Here is a 474-nt window from a genome sequence, read left to right on the forward strand (position 1 = left end):
AACAACAGCGACAGAAACGATGGTGGGCGACAACGATCGAAGCAATGTTTGTTCTCACCACAGCGATGCTACCAAGAACAAAGCTGTGCAGGCGCTGTACACGGACCTTCTTTGCCTGTGCGCAGCCACTTCCGACAACGGCAGGAGCCAACAGGCATGCGGGAAAGGCTTACAAACGGCGACGACCAACACGAACTGGACGACAAACAGCAACGACAAAGCAGCCAGCAACAAGCTAGTAGCAGCCTGTGAAAAATTTGGGGCGCCAGGGACCCTAACAGAAGCCACAGTTGAGGCCGCCTTGGCGCAGCTAAAGCAGCTAATCAGACGGGAAACCGGCCCCTCAAGCCCACAAGATCTTGTACTGGGGAAAGTCCACGCCGGCAACAGCAACTTTGGCGGCTGCGCCCGAAATGCGGCATCCAACAAAGGACAGTGTACAAAATATAAACCGGAGCACTTCAAAAAGGAAGG

This window comes from Trypanosoma equiperdum (genome assembly GCF_001457755.1).
Source record: "Trypanosoma equiperdum strain OVI genome assembly, contig: ctg_291, whole genome shotgun sequence".
Lineage (NCBI taxonomy): Eukaryota > Euglenozoa > Kinetoplastea > Trypanosomatida > Trypanosomatidae > Trypanosoma > Trypanosoma equiperdum.